This window comes from Macaca nemestrina, chromosome 7, assembly GCF_043159975.1.
Source record: "Macaca nemestrina isolate mMacNem1 chromosome 7, mMacNem.hap1, whole genome shotgun sequence".
Taxonomy (NCBI): Eukaryota; Metazoa; Chordata; class Mammalia; order Primates; family Cercopithecidae; genus Macaca; species Macaca nemestrina.
Window position 1 is genome coordinate 130,687,513 of NC_092131.1, and position 23,199 is coordinate 130,710,711.

The 23,199-nt window shown below is 47.4% G+C and overlaps 1 protein-coding gene across 1 annotated transcript in view; it reads right to left on the minus strand.

Annotated features, from left to right (window-relative positions):
• Positions 1-11,654, minus strand: part of LOC105487604 (thrombospondin type 1 domain containing 4) — a 688,191-nt gene extending 676,537 nt beyond the window's left edge. Inside the window, exon 1 of the mRNA XM_011751093.2 lies at positions 11,413-11,654. The gene's annotated coding sequence lies outside the window, so the exon portion shown is untranslated. The remainder of the gene's footprint in view (positions 1-11,412) is intronic.
• Positions 11,655-23,199: the final 11,545 nt, after the last annotated feature.

A 23,199-nucleotide genomic window follows, 5' to 3' on the forward strand; every position in this document is an offset into this window, starting at 1 on the left:
CAAATATCACGTTTTTACTTATATGTGGAATCTAAAACATCAAACTCACAGAAGCAGAGAGTAGAATGGTGGTTACAGATGCTGGAGGGTGGGGGGAATGGTGAGGTTATGGTCAAAGGGTAGAGAAACTCAGGAAGAATAAGCCCTTTTTGAGATCTATTGCAGAGTGTAGTGAAAATAGTTAATAACAGTATCTTGTCCATTTCAAACTTGCTAAGAGTAAATTTCAGATATTCTTGCTACAAAAAATAGTAAGTATTTGAGGTAAGGAATATGTTAGGTTGATTTCATTATTCCGCATTGTATTCATAAATCATAGCATCACTTTGTACCCCATAAGATAATGCAGTTATAAATGTCAATCTACAATAAAATGTTTTACAATTTTTTTGAAAATAAAATAAAGTTTCCATTTGCTGCTTCTACTTCTTTGCTGAGACTTCTCATTTATATTTTATTTATTTGTCTCAGGCATGATCATAATTGCCCCCTGAAGCATTTTTATGATGGCCACTTCAAAGTCTTTGTCAGATACTCCCACAACTCTGTCAACTCAGTGCTGGCATCAACTGATTGTCTTTTTCATTCAGTGTGAGATCTTCCTGGTTCTCAGTGTGACGAGTGATTTTCCATTGACACCTGGACATTTTAGGTATTATGGTATGAGGTGCTAGATTTTATTTAAACCATCCCTTTTCCCTGGCTTCTTCTGACACTGCTCCGGCAAGGAAGGGGGGCCTCTGTCATTATGGCTACGCGGGAATAGAAGGCCAGGTTCCCCACTTGGCCTCCAGTAACACCAGAGAGGGAAAGGGGACTCATCATTGCTTCTGGGTAGAAGTGGGAGTTCCAGCTCCCCACCAGGTCCCCACTGACATGTCCCTGGCTTGGAGGGGCAGGAGAGCCTCCTGTGGCCTGTGCTGGTACCACAGCAGGAAGGCTCAGAGTGATGCATGACTTCGTTACTGCTGGGTGGTGGCAAGAGTCCTAAGTGTCCATTAGGCCTCCTCTGACCACCCCAGTAGGAATTAAGAATTAGTGTCCTAGAGATGGAAATGGATTGCTGGACATCAAACAAGAAGTTAATGACAAAGCTGGGGCTCAACGCCCGTGCCTTTGGCTGCAAGACCATTTGCTTCTAAACGAAACACACAGGAAGAATGCCAGCCCCCTGCCCAACAGAATAATGAGAGATCTCACAAGCCAAAGGACAGCGGCTGCCTCCCCTCACATCCTGCCAGACCCCAGACCAGAAAGCACATGTGGCTGTGCGCCACCACCCCCTAAACAACACAAACACACGTCTACTTAGGACGGGTCTCCCATCCAACATACACAGCAAAAACATGTTCCCGAGCCAAGAACCACAGCATCACAGTCACCTTCGGGGCTGGTGGTCTTCCATCTGGAGAGGTTCTGGCTTTCCTACTGCTGGAATCTCTGAAACCAAGGTACACCCAGGAGCAGCCAGCAGGCCCGGCAACCCCCTCCTGACTGGAGAGCTGGGTCTGCACCCAGCTGGAGGCACCTTCTTCGGACCTGGGGCCTCCCTCTGGCCCTGGCCGTCCAGCCGCGGTCTCAGCACAGCACTGCTTATTCTCCAGTAAGGGAAAGCTGGTGACCCAGGAGGGGAAACTCTGCTTTCTAACAGTCTTTGTTTTTGTTTCCATTTAAAAAGGTTAGTGACTTTATTGCATGTGGAAAGAACCAAAGTAACAATTTCAAAGAGGCTCAGCATGTTTTGGATCTGACCAAATATACAGAACTTTTGAGTGAGGAGGAAAGAAAAAGGAAAAGAGGGAGCAAAAGTTTATTCCACATTCACTGTGTGCCAGACACAAGCCTTGGTGCTCCGTCCATGCTCTCGCCTGCCTTTCACAATCAAAAAATTCCAGCTAGAATCAAGTTCCAAACTCCAGTCAGCAGGCTGCTGGGAGTCAGGCAGAGCTGCTGGACGCCAGGAGAGTACACAATAATAAACCAGTGTAGGATATAAAATTTTTTCTTTTCTTCTCTTTTCTCTTTTCTTTTCCTTTCCTTTCCCTTGCCTTCCTTTCTCCTTCCCTTTCCCCTTCCTCTTCTCTTCTCTTCTCTTCTCTTCCTGGCTGGGACTCACTCTGTCCCCCAGGTTGGATTGCAGTGGCATGAACATGGCTCACTGCAGCCTCAAAATTCTTGAGCTCAAGTAATCCTCCTACTTTAGCCTCCCATATATGTAGTTGGGACCACAGGTGCACACCACCAGCTGAGACCACAGGTGCACACCACCATGCCTGGCTAATAGTTCGATGTTTTGTAGAGATGGGGTCTCACTTTGTTGCCCAGGCTGGTCTCGAACTCCTGGGCTCAAGCGATCTTCCCGTCCCGGCCTCCCAAAGGGCCAGAATTACAGGCATGAGCCACCATGCCTAGCCAGGGTATACAATTTAAATCATGAAATAGAATGACAATAACAATATTAATAAGGTCATTGGGTACCAAAATTTTGAAATAATATGATTTAAAATTTTTAATTCACTAGAATAACTACCTAAATAATTTAAAATTGTATTAAAGTAACTGCCTATGTTGGTACCATTCAGGCTGATAAATACCCCAATCTTTTGTTAGAACTTGTGAATTGAGCTTTATTCTTATGAGCACTGGAATGTCTAGGAATGATTTTGTTGACTATCAGGATATTTCAACATTCACTCTTCCTCCAATTTAAAACAATTTTCAAATCTTATAATCGTCTAGACAAGGGGTCCACAAACTCTGGCCCACAGGTTAAACCTGACCCTCTGCCTGTTTTTGCCACATTTTCAAATGATTGATTGAATAAAAATCAAGATAAGAATATTTTATGGCATACAAAAATTACATAAAATTAAAATTGCAGTGCCCGTAAATCAGTTTTACTGGAACACAGTCCTGCCCATTCATTTATCTATTGTCTATGGCTTCTTTCGTGCTCAAAAGGCAAAGCTGATTAGTTGCAACAAAGACCACACAATCTGCAAAGTCAAAATATTGTTTGGCCCTTTCCAAGAAAATGTGCGGACCCCCAATCTAGACAGTCTGTCAAATGGTAGTGCTGGTGTCAGACTGAAAACATATCGAGACGACGATGATGATGATAACAGCAACAGCCACGACCACCAGCTTGGCAAATAAGAAAGCCAAAAAAGCATCACGAGATACCGAGTGGGTAACTTATGAGTGAGCCCACTGTGCAATGTGAGAGAGAGTGTGACCATAGGAGAAGCGACAGCACAAAGCTATGTGTTTTGAGACCATATCAAGTAAATGCACACTCTACATTTATTCTGTAGGGGAGAAAGTCTGAATGACGAGAGATCTGAACTCTGAGAGGTCTTCAAGAATGTAACCCTCCCATAAAACACAACAGGCTTCTACTTCCTTTCTCCTTCTTCCCTCTTCCCCAGCCTTGTTTCCTCCTCTTGGGAGGCAGATCCCACCCCAAATCTTTCTGAATTCCCACCAATCTGAATCTGATGCCTGTGTGGGTCCCCCAGCCTCTCTATGCCATGTTTATCACAGTGCCTTCCCTTTCACCTGCCCCCTGCTAAGACTGTAAGTATCATATTACTCCCCACCTCTCACACCTCCAAGCAAGAACACACCTTCTTCATCGGTGAGAAGTTCTAGTGTTCACCTGCACAAGAGTTGGCCCTTCATTGCATTGGAGGCTTGAGCAAACACCGTACCTATGTTCTCTCCTCTAACTCCTACAGCATGTACAGAGACTGTTAGCCCATTTCACACACGAGGAAACTGAAGCTTAAAGAGATTAAGCTGCCCAAGGCCACACACGCAGAGTCAGGTGTGGAATTCACACCCTTTGCAGTGTATGACGCTGCCACCTGATGCACAGTAGGGGCTCAGAAATCACTGGATGCCTGAGCGAATGACTACATAGCCATGCCCACACAGGACCACTGACACACAGCAGCGCAATCTCAGAAGCTGCCAAGACCTTTCACTCCATGGGACCTCTGTGAACACTGAAATAACTTCCCTCTCTGGAACCCAGAAAGTCACCACTTGAACAGTACCTCTCACACCCCTTGCTAAGAGTGAGGTATCAAGTTCCTCCAATCTGAGCCTCAGGAAAGAACAGTAACTAGTGAGGAAAGGAAGGGTAGGCAGAAAACAAGCACCTGGTCTGTTTCTGGGTCCCCCTCATCTGGGCCTCCCAGGTGCAGTTTCTCTGAAGACCCCATGGGCAGCATGGACCACTCTTATTACAGTTCCTGCTTTTGACCTGGTCATCACATGGCCGGGAAGTGTATTTCCAAAGCAGAACGTGAGATCAGAAATAAATAAACATCAGCAAATTGAACATTCATGTTGGTAGTGCCAATTTTTAGATTGGGAGAAACTAGAAACAACCTAGATCCCTGACAGAGGGTGGGGAACGGCTAAGGAAACCGCGATGGAGCAAACTGATGGAAAGCGTCATTGTGCTTTACAAAATGGGAACCCTGCTGAGGTGGAAAGTGGGAACTGTTGACACAAAATCATATTAGTGGAAAAGACAAATCTGCATGTGCTAAATTAAAATACAAGCCTATATCAAGGAGAAAGCAGAGCAATATTGGCGCGGCATTATGCATACATGTGCTCCTGTGAAAGAGGCCAAGAAGCCAGAGCATCCTGCGAGCGGCTGAGAGCAGCGAGAGACCTTTCCTCCCAGGTACTCACTAACTGGCCTGATAGCTCCTCCCCCGGGCCCCACCGCCAGCATTTGCTTTGGAGTCAGATGACTTGAAATTCAAACATCACTCTGATGTCTACTTGCTGTGTGAGCCTGTGAACATTCCTTAGCCTCTCTGAGCCTCAGTTTTCTAGCTGTAGAGTAGAAATAAGAGTGTCTAGTTTGCACAGGTTGTTGAGAGGATTAAATAAAAGAAGCCAGGTAAATCCCAGTACCTGACACGGAGTTCTGTAAATGGCAGCTCCTCCCTGCTTAGCTGACCAGAAGATGTCTGAACTTCAAGCAGAATGAAATCCCGGGCCTCAACTAAAACATCACTAAAGTCAAGCAGGTCCTGGGTACTTGTCTGCTCTGGAAAAGACTCTAAATGAAACTAAAGGCTATACTGTCACTACACGCCCTGTAATGAGACTTCAAAACTTGAAGACACAGCTCTACCCTCAGGGCTCACCTTACAACCAGCAATAAACTCTCCTACATAGTTCCCAAGGGGCCTCATGTGCACGGTTGGATTGGATCCTCCTGTCAATCATTAGGTAAGTATAACTATTATTATCCCCCACCAAGAACAAGGCAATGAGAGGGCAGAGAAACCAGAAAAGAGAGCAGAGTGGGGATTTGCATCCAGGCCAGACGGCCTCCACGGCTCCTGATTTTGCTCTCAAAACAGCTGCATTCTCTACCCTCAGCCACTTGGCTAGGGACTGTCAAGTCACAGCAAAGCTAGCAAGGAGCAGAGCCAGTGCAGAATTGGCCAGCACCATGGAGGACACAACAGATGTCAGTGCCCAGCCCGCAAGTAGTCTGACAACCTAGCATGAGGGCAGGAGACAAGGGGCAGGGTAATGTCATCAAAGGGGCAGCTGGAAACCATGGAACTGGAGCAAAGGGAGGAGCAAGCCAGACAGAATCCAAGGCATGTGAGGGTCAGGGGTCAAACAAAGGAGATCAATCAAAGAGTCAGTCGTCAATTCACCCAAAGCAAGTCTTGGAGCCCTGGAAGAGAAGTTGCTTCTGTCCTTCCCAAAGGATATGCAGGCTCAGGACTCAGCCAAAGTGGGGAAAAAAAAAGTGATTGCTAACATTCAAGTGGCATTTTCCTACACGCCTGAGATACTTTTGAGCATTTTCCAGGTGGAAAAACTACAGCCCCAGAGGCCAAGGAACCTGTTCAAGGCCCAACACTTGGTAGAGCCAAGACTCAAACTCAGGACCTGGCTCCAGAGTGCTCTCCTCCTCAGCACCACCGTGCTGCTGCCTGACCTGGGAAAGGAGGTGGGCTCCTCTTCCTACACATCACAAGTGATCAGAGACCCTACATTTCAGGGGGAAAAGTATGTCTGGCAACTACAAATTTGTAACTTGCTGATATGATTGGAGGGTTTCCAAGAAGGAAGCAGGTAGGGCAGCCTCCCAGCAGTCTGTTTATCCTTTTTCATAGGAAATTAATCTTCTTCTCTCTCCTGACTCTGCCTCTAAGAAAAATGGTTAAGTCAAAGACATGGCTGTCACCCTCCCACTCCTGTAGTCACGTGGCTGCATCCCCGCCATAAATCAAAGCTGATGCCCCCTTTCATCAGATGCCTGCAGACAATTCCCCTGCGATTTCCCTGCTGGGGCTCAGAGGGCCAAGGCCTAAAGGGTTAACATCTCATTTCCTCTTGTCTTTCAAGCCTTAATCCCCATCCTGAGCTGGGTGCATTCCAAGCCCACCTGGAGCAGGTCATGACGAGCTCCCAGCCCATGGCTGGCCCTTCATTTCCCCTGGCAGGAGATTAGATGGGGCGCCCATTAATCACTCAATGCTTTGGTCCTCACTGCTGGCCAGGTCTTAGGCAGCTGGCCAAGGGCCGGGAGGGTGAAGCAGGCCACATGCTGCCCACCTGGTTGTGGGCTGCCCAGTGCTACCCTCCTGGGACAAAACACAGTGGCACTGTGAGCCTGGCTCACTGCCCTCGGACCACGCCCTAGAAAAGCAGGGATAAGCGGCACCTCTGCCTGGGGTGCCACCTCAGTGATCAGCTTTGGAAAGGCTGGTAGGAGAAGACAACACGGGCAGTACACTCAGCTGAGAGACTGGGTAGACAGGAAAAGAGGTAAACAGAAAGTGACCACTTTCCCAAGACAACTCATCATACACAGAACTGCTGCCTCTTGTTCCTTGGGTTCTTCTTTGGGGAACCTAAAGGGAAGCTGGGGAAGGGGAGTGGGGTGAGCAGGAATGTTGGATGGATAATTCGTTATTATTATCACTGCACAGCTGGGAGTGCTCATTTGCTGGGTTTGAATACACAGTTGTAACATTCAGCCCTATGCCGTTCAGACACAAACTCCTGGATCTGAGGGGGCCTGAGATTATATACATTTTTCCTACAGCGATATATTGAGCTCCAATTGTCTCAAGCACCGATCAGGCACGGAGTAAAGAAATGGGGCGAGAACTGACACTGAGCGCCTGCTATGTGACAGGGCTTTGCCTTAAGCTCTGCATACCCATGCACTGGTCCCCCACCAGCCCTCCAGGCTTTGGCCATCCTCCTGTTACACAAGGGGAAACTGAGGCTGGGTGGGTGGGGAGTGGAGCAAGGCCTGTTGAATGAAAGAGATCTGTCAGCAGCCAGATCCCATTCTGGGAAAGGAGGTTCAACTCACCGTGCCTGCAGGGAGGAAGGGGCTGGCTTTGCCTGTCCAGCCCTATTTGGGGAGTCCCAACCCAAGCAACTTGGGGCTCTTGAACAAACCCACCCTGGCCTTTCTCCCTCGGCACTCGCTCAGACCCCAAAAGAAATACACAGTGAGTCTGATGGTGAGTGGGCTTACATGCCTTCAAGTAGGCCGAGGGGGCTGGGCCTTCAGGACTGAACTAAATACCCCTCAGGCCAAAGGAGAGGACCCTCCTCCTGGCCTTGGCCACAGTTCTCCATTGCTCACTCCTTAGAGTCAAGGTCAGGGCCTCTGTCAAACAGGAACATGCTGCCTGGGATAAAGTGGCATATTAACCCACCACCTGTCGCTAGAGCCACATTGTAAAGGAAGCCCAGGGCAGTGGTCTCCAAACCTGGGTGTGCAGAAGAATCGCCTGAGGCAACCCGAAAAATGCCAGTTCTCAAGCCCAGCTTCCACCCTGGAGCCTGTGTTTTTCTTTCGCCAGATCTGAATTTTGATTCAGATGTTCCTAGGACAACTGTTTCAGGAAATAATGATATAGTGGAAAGAACACCAGACTTAGAGAGCTGGGTTTAAGATTTCAGCTCCAAACCTGAGCTGCTGACCTCAGGCAAGTAAGCCTCAATTTTCTTCCTGTACAATGCAGATGCTGACGCCTCCCTTATAGGTGGCTGGGAGGATTAAAAGAGAAACCACTGAAAGCCCCAAGCATCGCACACACCAGTGCTCACTAAGCATGGCCCCAATGAGGCTAACAAGCCAGCGAGGCTGTGGGCACAGAAGTAAGTTTTGATGGTAGGAGGAAAAGCGAACACAATAGGCCCAGATGATGAAGGGGTGTCCCAGAATCAGCACGGCAGTCCTGCGGAGGAGGAGTAAAATTGGAGGATCCCAAGAGGGGGCCAGAGGCAGCAAAGCAGCCTAAAGTCAGAGCTTCCCCTGAATCTCCTCCTCCGCTTGTGTCAGCCTGCATCGTGTGTTTGCTCCCAGCATGACATTTTTAATCCATTTTCACAGCGAAGATATTCAGCAAATACACATGAAACCTTTACATCTGCGCAGAAGTAAACATCACGATTCTGCATACACACGCAAAGAAAGAGAAAAAGTGGGAAAATCAGAAAGGAGACAGAAGGGAAAAGTGAGATGGGGGGTCAAACCCAGGAAAGTAGTCATGTGCTTTCAAGTGTGTTGGGGCCATTAACATGCGGACAGTGTGTTCCATGACCTGGAGAGGCCCAAGGAGGCTGCTCTGGGGAAACCTCTGAGTGGCTGGGGAGGCGAGGCTCATCCAGGCTGAACATAGAGCAGGTGCAAAGAAAGCAGGGAAGAGACACAGGAGTCTGTGCAAGAAAGGCTGGGTGGGATATACTGTCTGGCAAAATTTAGATCAGAAGAGAGGAAATCTGAATTTCTGAGCTGGGGATGGGAGGTATGGGGAGGGCAGATAAGACCATGATAAAGAAACTGGGTGAGTGGAGGGATGGCCTTCAAGCAGGAAGGCGTTGGGATGGCTCTTGGATCAATAAAGTAGACCGGGATTAGGAAACATTTTAAATGCCCTGATGAAAATTAACTTTGATTCAACCATGTCCATATAGTACTTTTCTATCTCTCAGCCTTTCCTTAAGCTCTTTCCTCTGCTTGGCCTGTCCTCTCTCCCCACCAGCCTTTCCCATCTCCCTGAACTCCTCCTTAGGCTTCAAAGCCTAGTGGTAACTGCCCTAGCTCCTCTCATGCAGAATCAATTTCTCCCTCATCCGCATCTCCTTGATGTTTTGCACATCCCCCTTGTATTGCGGTTATTTCTTTACTCCCCTTTCTCCTCTGGGCGGTTATTTATCATCTGCTAGCCTGTGGACTCCCTGAAGGCAATGATATTGTCTTATTCAGAGCGTAAGTCCCAGCACATAGTAACAGTCCCTGGCACGTAGCAGATGCTCAGAAATATCTGTTGGAGAAAAATTAAATAGAAGCGAATACTGGGGAGCCATTGTGATTCCTTGAGAGAAATGATGTGGTGAAATCAGAATTTTAGAAATATTAATCTGTCAGCATGAAAGAAGATGGATTAAAATGAAGAAAGCAACCCGTGGCTGGGAGTCAAGAGGGGAGATTATTACTGTAATTTGGACATGGTTGAAGGTGGGGGCAGTGGGAATGGAGACAGGGAAATAATTCGTCTGATATCACAAAAGAATGTGGAAGAGATTTTGCGATGAATGAGTTATAAATGTCGGGGACAGAATGGGAGTGTTGGGGACATTTAAACATTGAGATTCCCAGCAATTAGGATAAAAGTGGTGGGGGGATGGAGAAGAAGGCAATACACAGCCTATGTGTAGGATAACTGATTGCAATCTCCACAAGTTTTTCCCGGCAAAAACAAAAACAAACTCCAAGTCAAAAATCTCCCCACCCCCGATCTTCCTCCCAAACTCTGAGCTGTATTTTTCTTTCCCTAACAGCCAGTAAGAAACATTTCCTCATGGCATAGAGACTGAAAAGAAGGTAATGCCAATCTGGTGCCCTGCCCAGTGCTGGGCACAGAGGAGATCACATGAGTTCAACTGGCCAGCCTCCCCACAAGGGACCAACCCAGTTGCGTATTCAGAAGGGACTCCAGTATCCTGCTCACCCAAACTCATTTCCCAGGCCCAGACCTCTGGGAAATCCCTGCTCCAGCACTGCAGAGATTTCTAGGAAAGTCCCAGGACGCCCATCTGCTTCCTCGCATTAATTTCAGGGCTAGGATTTTGTTTTCTAAAGGAATTCAACTATGATGCCAACGAAAATCTATAGGAATTGAGGAGTTCCGTATTTAAGTCACATTTTTAAAATGTTTGCTTCTTTGTATATTGAGACCCAGTAAGACCCTAGTAAGCCCAGTTACCCTATCACCTCCAACAATATCAATCAAGTAGAAGACATGCAGATTTTAAAAGCCGTGTGATCCTTGAAAAATCTTTAGACTGTTCTGGGTCCTGGGTGCATCCAGCTGTGAATGGAGGGTTGGACAAGGTGATTGCTTAGATCTCTCTCGGGTCTCTATTTCTCTTATTCCAAATTCCAACAGGCATCCAATGATCGCTATCCACGTCCAAGTTTTAGACTCATAGCCCGAAAAGGGCGAAGCGCATCGTGGTAGAGGTCGCAAAGGAGACAGGAAGAGAAGCAAGCATGCACTTTTAATGAGACGGCAAAGGAGGCTGGGAGGCACGGTGCTGGGTGTGGACTGCTTAAAAAACTCATTAGACCACAAATTCCAGACACTTAGGTGGGCCCGAGAACGCCCTGAAATCCCCTTCCCAAGTCAGGGCTGATGTTATTTCAAAGAAAAAGAAAACTTAACTTCCAGATCTGTAGAGCTCCAAGGTGAGCTCGCTGTGCAAAAACTACTTCTGTAAGTGCGCCAAGGGGCCGCAGGTACTTGGACTGCACTTGAGGAAGTGTCCAGAGTTGGCGGAAACAACTCATCCACTCGGGCTCCGGGCGCTCGCTGGTTTGCAGCAACCAAGCTGAGACAGACACACAGATGCGGGGGCCCAGGCCAGGGCTCAAGGAGCGCTGACCGAGACTTGCCCGGCTCTCGGGCCCCAGGTGGGAGGGAGGCGAGGCTGAGGCGGGGGGCGCACGGGCTGGATGTGCACTCGCCCGTCCCCCTCCAACTCGACCCGGGGAGCACGGGGCCCCGACCCGGGGACGACTGAGGTGGATTGTCCCTAGAGTTTAAGACTGTCCCTAGAGTCGAGGGTGGAGGGGTGTGCTGGCGCCAGCACAGAGCAAGACTCCCAGCAAGGAAGAGAACCAGAGAAGGAGGCGCAGCCGTCCGCACGGACCAGGCGCGCGCCGGCTCCCCGAGCCCGGAGCGGCGCAGCCCGCGGCGCCCTGGACACACCCACTGGGTTGCCGGCGCCAGCCCGCCCCGCCGGCCAGAGTGCTGGGGCCGGAGCCGGGGCAGCGGAAGCCGTGTCGGGGAGGCGCGGACGGCGCGCAGGGGGCGCGGGGCGCGTGGCTCTGCTCACCTGGCGGTCCGCGTCCCGGAGCGACCGGCGGCCGCCTCGCCTCGCCTCGCCCCCGCGTGGTTCCCGGCGCCGGGCAGCCCAGAGCGCCGCCGCATGGACGGCCGCCGCCGCCCCGCCGCCCCGCCGCCCCGCCGTCCCGCGCCCGCCCTGTACGGGCTCCCGCTGTGCCCCGATTCCGCGTCGGGCTGTGCGGGCGGCCAGCGGTTCAGGAGCGCGCGGAGAGCTCTGGCTCGAAGTTTGCGATCCGAGAGCGGGATCCGCGCTCCGTCGGTCCCTCCTCCCTCCCCCTTTGCGGCCTCCCGCTGTCATCTGGAGCCGCTCCTGCCGCCCCCTGGCGGCCGCTGCGGGAAGGGCCGGCCCCCATCCGCCCCCCACCCGCAGACCCCCGAGGTCAACAACAGGATGGTCCATGGGTCCCAGGGGAAGAGACATCACCCAGTAGGAGGGAGCACGTCTAGACAGAGGCCACGAAGGCGGGAGGGGGCGACAGTGGACAGGAGAGTGGCCCAGCTGGCCAGGGCTGTCTAAGTGAGAGGAAAAGGGAGAGGGCGGTTGAGACCAGGCCCTGAATTCCGCGTTCGTCTTATCCTGAGGTCTGTGGGGACCTGTTGAAGGACTGGGGCACGGGACGGACGTGGGCATCCTTCCATTTGGAACAGCCATTCTGGCAGCATCAGGATGGGGCGGAGGCAAAGCGGGGAGCGGGTGAGACAAGTAAACCTGTGCGAGAAGGGGGCGGTGACTCTAAGGGCAGGAAGGAGTCCTGGTCACACACACAATCCCACGCAAGGTAGGACGCGCTGGGCTCCTTCTGAGGCCAAGGGAAAAGGACAAGAGCCCTCCAAATTCCAACTGGGGTTAGACAGCTTGGGGAGGAGACACACACACCCTGACAGCCAGAGCCGTTCGGGATTCTTTCTTGTCTTATTCAGGGTAATATTTTGTTGGGGAAAAAAATGCCTGCTGCAAAAAATATATATATATTATTATTGTTGTTGTTATTAATAATGATAAAAATCAAACTTTGATACCGTCGTTTTACGAATGGGGAAATTATTGCCCCCAAAAAGGCATGACCAAAGAGATGCAGTTAGTTAATGGCGGGAAAATTACTAGGGCCCCGTTTCTTGAGTCCTAATTCAGAGCCAAATTCTTTACATTCGAGCCAAGGTGTTCAGAGCTGGGAAGGCAGGAAATAGAGTGACTGTGTGGAACCGTCTCTTCTTTCCCCCAGAGCAGGGAGGGGGTGACAAATATTTGAAGAGGCTCTCCAGGTACAGGCGTTTCCCTAAATTTGAGTCAGCCTGTTTGTTTATCGCTGCCTCTAAAGCTTGCCTGCAGGGGCTGTTTTGAAAGTGCAGGTGTACCGAGAGGACAATGAAGGAGGTGGCAGAATGCAAGCTCCCTGCCCCAGAGCCAGGCCGCACCAGGGCTGGGTGCAGTGTGCTTCGTGGGAGCAGAAGGGAGCTCCCAGGGATGACTGTCCTCCAGAAAAAAAAATTAACAAAAGGGAAAGTGGCAACCCAAGAGATCAGGCCAAAGAAAGAAACACCACTTTGAGTGCCGACTACTGGCCCAGAGGCTGGCAGAGCCAGTTCTGACTTATTCAAGAGCTGGTTCCAATGGGATGAAACAATTCCACACTTTATCAAACAGATTTTGATGGGAGGCACCTGGTGTAAATGGGATTAGATTAATTCTGAGTGTCACGAGTCTCATGGGTCCAAATTAGGTCGATCTAACAGCTCTAGTAACTACTGGCCAGTTTAAACCATTTAGAATTGATTAAAAAAAAAAAAACCTACACAACTTTAGAATGTACTTAATGTCACTGAATTGTACACTTAAAAATGGTTAAAATGGAAATTTTATGTTATGTACATTTTACCATAATTTTTAAAAAGAAAGCAAAACTAATAAGATTTGTTCAAAGATTTACTAATTCGTTTGAGACACGTATTTAGTGCCTTGGTGTGGCCTTGGTGCTAGGATTCAAAGATGAAAGGAAGAAAACTTTCCATTCCAAAAGAAACTCCATGTAAGGTGAAGAAGATGAAATACAGGCAGAAAACCATACCAGTAGGTGGTAGGTGTATGCAGAAGTATTTAGGAGCTCATACAGGAGTGCCTGCCTCAGGACAGGGAATCTGGGATGTTGTGCTGAGCTGAATCTTAAACAATTGAGTGAGTTCATCGAATAAGGTCTAGGGCAAACAGGGCTTAGGAGCAAAGGGTGTGGTTTTGTTTTTTTGCTTTTTTATTTTTTAATTTTGAAATAATTTTAGACAAATTTCACAAATAGTACAAAGAACCCCCTTATATCCCCCACCCTCTTCCTCTAATGTTAACATCCTACATAACCCAAGTACGATTATTAGTGAGCAAACTTGATTTGACAGACCTAGGCTGGCTCCTCAGAAGTGATTCCAGTCCATTTCAACTTTGGTCAAATTGTTTTGACCATATTTTGCTTATATGTCACAGGAAAGTCTCTTTCTTTAAAGTCAAGATAATACTTGTTTTATTTGTTTATTTATTTTGAGAGAGGGTCTCACACTGTCACCCAGGCTGGGGTGCAGTGGCACGATTGCAGCTCACTGCAGCCTCCATCTCCTGGGCTCAAGCAGTTCTCTCACTGCAGCCTCCCAAGTAGCTGAGACTACAGGCATGAGCCACTACACTTGGTTATTTATTTTTTATTTTTTCATTTTTTATTTTCAGTAGAAAGCAGGGCTCGCTGTGTTACCCAGGCTGGTCTCAAACTCCTGAGCTCAAGTGATCGTCCGTTCTCAGCCTCCCAAAGTGCTGGGATTATAGGCGTGAGCCACAGAGACCAGCCTATATTCATTTTAAACAAAGAGATATTTACATTATGTGTAGGCATCAGTGAATATTAAGTATGCTAAAACAGCAAGTTTTAATCTTTCAGTCCTGTTATATTTCTACTTTTATCCAAATGTGTCTCTTATGTATGAATCGGAGGAGCAGAATTTGATCCTTGCGTATAAAATATCTTACTGACCCTCACCGAAAGAGAGAGCCAAGAATAGGTGCTTCAGATCACAGTCAGAGGCTGACCTGTGCTTACCCAGGCTGGGGGCCTGCCTGGCATGTCAGTGTCATCTGTACACAGCATCTTGGAGGGTGGGTCACCCCTTTGCATATCTGATGTCATGAACTGCTCACTACCTCATAAACTAGCCCACATTGTTTTTAGAGGCTCTTTGTTAGAAAGTCCCTTGTAATTTTGACCTGAAACCTTTTGCCCGGTGATTATTATCCATTGGCCCTAGAGGCAGCTCCTAAATGGACAGACAAGAAACTTGTCACGTGTCAGTTCTGTCTATATAAGACAGCTCTAGCTTACACCTGTTGTCCTATTATAATTATTAATTAATTATTAATAGTGTTCCCCTTCATTCTCTTGTCCTAGTTAAGGTGATAAATTATGCATATGACATCCTATAGAAGACTGTCACCGCCCCACCTCACTGATCAGCTCTCTGCCTACAGCCACACCCACAGAACGTTCAGCCATTTCTCCTGTGGTTCCCAGCCTGCGCACAGCGTCTGCACATGGTGAGGCCTCCCAGATCTCTGAGGAACGAATGGCTCACTGCTGAGAGCAACTTCCTGGGACTTCAGGGCATGTGGAACTGGAATAAGAGCAACGTGTGAACAGATTACAGGAAGGCAATGCGGGACAGCCGGACCCTTTGTGGGGAAATTTATGGGGAACACAGTCTTCTCACTTACAAGCACTGAGATTGCCTGAGAGGGGAGAGATGATGCAGAGTGTCCCAAATTTATTTGACCTGGAATCCTTTTACCAGCGAAATATCTATTGGGCCTAGAGTTCTGAAAATTGCACTTTGAAAAACACTGCTCTCAGCTCTTACAAACACTCGTGTTTTCATCCTAACTGTGCTTCAGAGAATTGTGTCCCAGCAGGGAGGGAAACCCCTGTATAATTCCCTCTGTTGCTAGTATTTGGAGGTGGGATGAAAATGAACCTACATTCAAACCCCTAATTTCAGGCTCTGAAGGAGGTACCAGGATCCATTACGATGCTTGTAAAATTGTTCCTTTCATTTTCCTGGTTGTAAACTTATGTGGACTGTGAAGTCCAGGCAAGCCTGTGCCCAGCAAATAATAAGAAAATAAGGGATGCATGGTAAACAAAACAAAACACTTCGAGAGCTGGTCAACTTGCTGTTGTTTTGAGCTGTTTCTAAGAATCTCAGGGTAGATTCCCTCCCCTGCGTGCCTCCTTAACCCAGTCCTTTTTCTTCCTCCTCCAGGGACTCTGGAATACTGACCTACAGTCTGAGTTCCCGTGCCCTTGCCTGGGGCTGACTCTCTACTTGACCTGTAACCCACAACTGGGCAAGAGAAAATTCTGCAGCCACAGCTCTGAGGACATGAGCAAAATGGTTTCCAGATGGAATGTCAAGGATTCACATGAAGTGGCAGGGAGTCTTCAGGCCACACTTCAGGTTATCTCCTTCTCTTTCCCTTTTCTGCTTCACTCTTGCTCTCATCCTTTCTCGCCCCACATCTGGTCAGAGGAGATAGGAAGGTTCTTGTTACCTGGTACAAGACAACTTTTGGAATCCCAGATATTCAGATTATTTCCCCTTTTCCTCTTTGCAAATGATAATACTCACAGCCAAGAGGCATCACCCGGATCTAAGGCTGCTTCTCCTTAGGACTTGCAGAGAGAGAAGGAGAAGGTGGGGCTGGCAGCCTCCAGTCCACAGCCTTCCTTTCTCCTCCTGGCGATGATTAACTAGGCCTAGACAATGGAGATCTATGGCATATGCCCATGTGCCAGGGCCTCCTCCTCTCAAGTGTGGCTGATCAGTCACTCGCCTGTCTATCCTTTATTTATTGAAGCCAACTATGAATGACTAAAGGAAGGATGAGAAAAGTCACCCAAGGTCAAAGGGGACAGTGTGGGAGAATGCTCTAGACAGAAGGAAGCACCTTTGCAAAGGCCCTGAGGAAGGCAGGGCACTCTCAAGGAGCAGAAGAGCTGTGTGGCCTCAGAATCCACAAAAGAGAGAGAAGGTGGGGAAGCAAAGCAAGGCGGGGCGGCCTGGGGTCTGACTGCACAGAGTCTACTGGGCCTGGTTAATCATCCCCTGACGGCCACAAAGGCATGGGCCTATCCCATCAGAGCAGATACAGGACACTGGCTGGAGCAGGCCATGGAGCCCGCTGCTGTCCTGGAGGCCTTGGGGAGACCCAGGGTTCCCAGAGTGGAAGAAGGAGGGGGCAGCTTGACGTAGTGGCTGTTGATCAGCTGATATGGAAGTACATCGTTTTATTAACAATTAAGAAAGCAGTGCTGTGCAATTCTATTCAATGCCCGTGATGCTTTCGGCCGTTTTTATGAGTTGTGTCATTTTCAAATGAGCAAGAGGAAGCCTCTAAGCGGGTTTAAGCTGGGGCAGATGTAATCAGATCTGTGTTTTTCCAGAGGCAGAGAGGGGGAAAAAAAAACCCATTTGTTATTTTTTTAAAAAGGTAATGCAAAAGCATCATTCCACATTTCTCTTGTAATGAAAAAAATAAATGCAAACTTAAGCAAATCCATCATTCTGAAAGAATGCCCTGTGTCCGCCTTTTCCTTCCTGGGAGACTCTCATAATGAGGTCCTGTCCTTCACCCATTGCTCACACTGCCGCCTGGTACCTCTTGTGACCAGGACTGCAAATCTCCAAGACAACTGGAGCGGGTGGGAGAGCTCAGCCAGGAAGCAGTTTCTCTGTTTGAGGCTAATCAGCTTACATTGTGCTTGAAATTGCTGTCACCTTGGCCTTGTTGGCAATTTTCCCTCTTCAGCAAACTGGTTTTCTTGTTGAATGAATTAATTTTTATAAAATCTCAGAGATAGGGCATATCCAGTGAACACTGGCCAGATATGGCTTATGCATAAAACCAGGGCACTACAAATGACAAAGTCACACGGTCTCCAAGTTCATGGCTTTGCCTTGCCTCACTCATCTTCATCCTGCCTCTCTTCAGCACACAGAGCACCTACTATGTGCCAGTTGTAACGGCTCGCCAGACAGTGCTGCCAGAGTGTTCCTGGGCCCCACATTCCGTTTTGTTTGTTTGTTTGTTTTTGTTTTTTAATGTTTCCTTTCACCACTCTGTGTGTGATGGCGGAAACTGTTGCTTCTGAGCAGCAGTTTGGTGTCATAAAAGAAAGCAGTCAGTCCCCCAACCACTACACTGCCATTACTCTCTGGCCATCCCATCGTAGAAGTCACCAACCTTTGAACTGCAGTCACCTCCCCTGTGGAATGGCAAGAACCTAATTATACCTGTTGGGAGAGTATTGAACAGGCTCACACCACCTCATATAGCCCCTTCCAGTTCTCAAATCCACGAATCTCTCAGAAACTCTGCAACAGGAAAATTATGTGACTCGTTTTGGATCCATCTGGGAAAAGATGACATACTCAGAGAAGTATGTGATTTCTTTTTTAAAAATTTCAAGCTGCGTTTGGAATAGCTTCTTTTATTCCCTGTAATGCAGAGAATTACCATGCAGCTCTAGTGCCACATCATGGCTTACAGACAAAACTCTCCACGATCCGTGTCTTCAGTCATGAAGACATTGACAGAGCTGCTGTGTTTGTTGACTTGGGTAGGATGAGAGAACACCTGAGTGGGTGACCCTGAAATGGCTCCTCTATTCCTCTGGTATTGTTTATCCAGAAGCTACAGGATCAGTGTTCAGAGCCAGCTTCTTCCTATGTTCATCTTTCCCTATTTAAAATCTCAGAATTCTAGAGGTAGAAGAGAGTATTTTCTCTTTCGGTTTTTTTTTTGTTTGTTTGTTTGTTTTTGAGACAGTCTCACTCTGTCGCCCAGGCTGGAAAGCAGTGGCACGATCTTGGCTCACTGGAACCTCCGCCTCTTGCATTCAAGAAATCCTCTTGCCTCAGCCTCCTGAGTAGCTGGGACTACAGGCACACGCCACACACCCAGCTAGTTGTTGTATTTATTTAGTAGAGATGGAGTTTCACCATGCTGGCCAGGATGGTCTCCATTGTTTGACCTTATGATCCGCCTGCCTCAGCCTCCCAAAGTGCTGGGATTACAGGCCTGAGCCACGGCGCCCGGTCCTATTTTCTCTTACTCAGATAAAAAAAACAGGCCTAGGGGAAAAAATAAGTTGCAGACATTCACACCATGAGTATATTGTCGATCAGAAATAAGAACCCATCTGATGGGCCTTGAGCTATTCCAGTGAGCCCCCTCCCCATTGTCCTGTCCCTCGGAAGTCCATGGGTGGAGAAAACCAAGGGCTTCAGGCTGTCAGAAATAGCCATGGAAACTACTTAGGACATCTTGAATTCCAAATATCATACACATTAAAGCTAAGGATCTTCCCCGCTCAAAGCATATTTAATCTAACCAGGTTATTATTTTTCTTCTTTGGAGTTAAAATACAAGCCTTGTGGGTTCTCCCTCATGGGCTTGTCCCAAAGCTTAGCCCAGCAATGTGGACCCCAGTCTCTGCTACTATCGGTGCCGCTTTCCAGAACTCAGCCTCTTGCCAGAACTCCTCTTCTATGAACCTCGGGTTTGTTCAGGGAGAGTTTCGAGGGCTGAGAAGCATTTCTTCTATAGTACTGGGACGGCTCCCACCTCCAGTTTCCCAGCAGCCCGAGCCCTACGGTGGCCACCTCATCTCTATGCCTCCATTGTAAAGAGCTGCACCTATCCTTGTATCTGCCAGCAAGCAGGCCACGTGGAGGTGGAAGGCATCAGAGGAGGCAGAGGAGCCCTGCATTGTCTGCATGCTTCGGCACAGGTTTCCTAGGAGGAGAGATGGAAGGTTGCAGGGTGGAATGGACAGAAAATGAAGCAGTGATTTGGGAAAAAATAATAGCAGCTGGTTTTCATCTGGGTACTAGCCTTGTGACCTTGAGCAGTGGCTTAACCTGCTGAGCCTGTTTCCTCATCTGCAGAGCAGGCTTGACACTCACTAACTGCTGACTTCTCTCAAGGGGGAAGATGGGGAGAGAACACTCTCGTGTCCTGTGTCTTCCCCGTTAACATCCTCAGTCAGAGAGAAGTTGGTCTGTTCTTGGTCTGTCCCTTTTGTCTGGCTAGCTATATTGCCATTCTTCTGTTGTCACGGGAACATTCCAAAGGATGAATGAAGGGTATGGGATCAAGCAGAGGCAAACATGAGCAAGAACAAGTGTGTAGATTAAGATACAAACTTCTTCTGACCCAGTCCTGTGAGTGGAAAATACCACACAATGGGAAAGAAACCAAATCACCCTGACATGCGCTCAGATATTGTGGTGTAGGTCAAAGGGTGGGTCAAAAGGCTTGCTTTCTTTTTCTTTCCTTTCTTTTCTTTTTCCTTTTCTTCTCTTCTCTTCTTTCTTTCTTTTCTTTTGCTTTCTTTCTTTTCTCCTTCCTTCCTTCCTTCTTCCTTTCCTTCTTTCTTTCTTTTCCTTCTTTCTTTCTTTCCTTCTTTTAAAAACAGGTTGTTGCAAAAGGAAAGAAAACAAGAACACGTTGTTTCTTTTTGATTGATTAAGTCAATTGGACATGTCAAACTTTTACTTGTGAGCATCTGAAGTTCCCTTGAAGCTAATAAGACCTTTCTTCTGGATAACATTTTCATGAAGACAACACATCAGTTTGTGAAAGGCACATTGGTTTTAGAGTTAAACAAATGTGCACTTGGAGCCTTGCTCTGCTAACTTCCTGACTATGTGACTTGGAAAAGTGACTTACTAGTCTGAGTTTTTCAACTCTCCTGTGGCTATAATGATTTTAGAGGGCATGGTTGTGGTAGTCATGACGGAAGTTTACCAATTCGCCTTCAGAGACGAGATTTCACTTCCCCTCCCTTTGAAGTTAAATGTGGCCATGTGACTTGCTGTGGCAAATGGAATGTGACTTCTCGTTTTAATTTTTTTTTTTAAAGTTGGTAGTAGCCTTAAGACTCAATGTACAAATCATCGTGTCCCTTCCCACTGGTGCTAGGGTTGTGGAATGCTTGGATAGCCTGGGTCTCAAAGGACTGTGATCCACAAGCACCCGCACCATTCATTGAATGTACAGCATCAAATCTCCCACTGATATTTGAGTTTGCTACTGCAGCAAAACCTAGCATATCATGACTGATATAATGGTTGATACAATAAAATATGATGACATTTGTAAATACAACTTGGCAATGGTAAAGTGATCGGAAAGCCTTGTTGTTTTCGTGTTCAGAGGTAATTGTGCTGATTAGTAGGCCCAACGTAAGGGATAAATATTCCTGCATGGGTCAGGCAGGCTGCAACTTTACCCCAGATCATTTTTCTCCACCAGGGGCCAGAATCAGGAAAATCTGAAAAACTCCCCAACAGATCTGCCATGGGACCCAAATATCAGTTCTGCCTTGAGATAAAGGCCAATCTGAGTACTGAAAGTGGGAGCTTAGGGAAATTCATCAGGCTCTGGGAGTGGAGAATACTGAGGAATGGTGGGGAGGCACAGTAGTGGGAGTGGTCTTGAAGAGCAGCCGTGGAGAACTGAGGCCTGTATCACGGTGGGAAGTCCTTGCAATGTGAAGGTTAAGCACACCGTGCACGAGGTCCCTGGCCCTCTTCTCTCACCATGATACATACCCTGTCCTCTCATAATAATTTTCTCCTGTAGCCCTTCCACAACAATTTATTCCAAGTCATTCTTTATGCCACCCAAGTCTGACCTCTGACCCTCACCTCCAGGCTCCCACTTCCTGGATATTTTGGCAGGTGCTTCAAGCGCAATGTGTTATGGATAGAACATATCACTTCCTGTCCCACCTCCAAACCCTCTTTCTTATTCCATACTCCGTATCTGGATGAAGAGCTATCATCTTCCCAATCGTTCCAGCTCAACATCTCAAGAGTGCTCATGGCCTTGGAATACTCTTTTTTTCTCTATTAATATGAAAGGGGAAAATGCAAGCCAGAAAAACAGTTGAAGGCATTGTGCGGGCCAGGTGAGGTTGTGGTTCAATCTTGGTGTGAATTTGTTCTTTTGAGAATTCGTCTTTGGGTGGAATGCTTCCAATTGTGGATTCAGAAAATAGGATGAAATTTAGAGGAAAAGAAAATAGGATAGTGTGGTGTAATAAGAAGTATATCTGGTCTTTGTCCCAGGTCCTGGCACAAAGCATCTAAAACCCTTGGAATTTCCTCAGTCATGGGGTGTCCTTTCTTATTTTTAAGGAGCCCCTTTGAAGCACACCTGAGTTTATACTAAAGAGGTAATTTAGGGTAGGACCAAAGATAGCCTCAGGATGGGACTGGACACCAGAAAAACTAAGGGATTAGAAGGTTGAAACTTTCAGCCCTACCCACTGACCTCCAGGAATGGGATGGGGGGAATTTAAATTCTATAAAAACTCTGGGAAAGTGGGGTACCCCAATTCCACAGGGACAAAAGCTCCTATGCTTGGGACCCTTCTAGACCTCACCTAAGTCTTCATCTGTATCCTTTATAATAAACAAGTAAATGGCCTGAGTTCTGTGAGCTATCCCAGCAAAGTATTGAACCTGAGGAGGTGGGTAGGGGGAACCCGAATTTATAGCTGGTTGGTCAAAAGTACTAGAGACCTGGGCTTGTGATTGACATCTGAAGTAGAGGCTGAAAACTAAAAATAAAATCCTAAGCCCCTCACTGGCTGAACAGGCCCCCTCTCGGCTATGGGGACCCTAGAAAATCCTTAAAAATGGAATTCCCAGCATGACACGAATTAGGCACAACTGACCATCATTAATGTTGAAATACAGATCATAAGATTAACAAAACAGATTCCTTGTGACAATAAGATATCAAATTATAAAGAGGACATAAGGCCATGCCGGACAAGGGCTAAGTCACTCACCCCTATGGGTCACTCTGACCTCAAATATTGGTTCACATACTTCCTTATCTTAACTTTAAACATTCTTTTCTGTTGACTCCAAATTTTTACACAAAGCTCTACTCCTTTAATCAATTGCAAATTAAAGAATCTCTGAATCCGCCTGTAACCTGTAAGCTCCCTCTTCAAGATATCCTACCTTTTCAGGCCAAACCAACGTATACCTTCCATGTATGAATTTATGTCTTTGCCTATAACTCCTGCCTCCCTAAAATGTATACAACCAAACTGTAATCTGACTGCCACAGACACGCTTTCTCAGGACCTATTGAGACTCTGTTCTCTAGGCCGTGGTCACTCATACTGGCTCAGAATAAACCTCTTGAAAACATTTTCAGAGTGTGGTTTTTCCATTAACAGGGCAATCTTGTGAGACTGAGACCTAACCCCATGGGATCTGATGCTTAATTCCAGGTAGACAGTGTCAAAATCGAATTAAATTGTAGGGCATGCAGCTGATGGCAGCAGAATTGGAGAACTGCTTGGTGTGGAAAAAAAAAAAGCCCCACACGTTTGCTGTCAGAAGTATTGTGTGAGCGAAGAGAAACAGTCTGTTTTCTCCAGATGGACTGCCTAATTCTTTCCGGCCATATAATAAAGAGTTATTGCTAGTCAATAAGTTTTGTTTTTTATGAAACTTTGCGGGGGGGGGGGGGACAGTAAGTGCCATACATATAAACGAAGATATCATTTTCCACATAGCAAATGATTGATGATTTAAAAAGCAAAAGGAGAGCCTTATTCCAGAAAAGATGGAATAAGGAAGGACACACTAAATGTAACTGTAAATCCTGTACAGAATGGATGGAGGTGCTATCTGAGAGTTCTGAAACATAAATCATAGC